The 420-nt window shown below is 46.0% G+C and overlaps 1 non-coding gene across 1 annotated transcript; it reads left to right on the forward strand.

The window, feature by feature from the left end:
- TRNAQ-CUG (transfer RNA glutamine (anticodon CUG)) lies at positions 1 to 72 on the forward strand. The gene has a single exon. It is a non-coding gene; the product is annotated as a tRNA-Gln (tRNA).
- Positions 73 to 420: the final 348 nt, after the last annotated feature.

A 420-nucleotide genomic window follows, 5' to 3' on the forward strand; every position in this document is an offset into this window, starting at 1 on the left:
GGTTCCATGGTGTAATGGTTAGCACTCTGGACTCTGAATCCAGCGATCCGAGTTCAAATCTCGGTGGGACCTGAGGTTTTTATTTAAAATCTTCAAAAAGGCACTGCACGTTCTCCATTTATTCAAAAAGCGTTCTCTTTTTAATCTAAACATTATAATGTGTACTTAAAGCGCTGGATCTCTTAAACGGACAGGTTTACTATTTCGTGTCCAGCCCTCCCTGCAGCCAATCAACAGGAGCATCCTTTCTAGACGCTTGACACAGGCGGCCTGTGCTTTGTGTTAGGAGCATGTTTGTTTGTACTTCTAGGAGGTGTTATTGTAGCGCCAACTTGCATTCTCTCTCTCTGTGTCTCCGATGCACCCCGGCACCTGCTCACTGATTCCTACGCACACACGCGTTGTTATATGCCGCTGTTG

The sequence above is a fragment of the Lissotriton helveticus genome, chromosome 1_2 (assembly GCF_964261635.1).
Source record: "Lissotriton helveticus chromosome 1_2, aLisHel1.1, whole genome shotgun sequence".
NCBI classification, from domain to species: domain Eukaryota; kingdom Metazoa; phylum Chordata; class Amphibia; order Caudata; family Salamandridae; genus Lissotriton; species Lissotriton helveticus.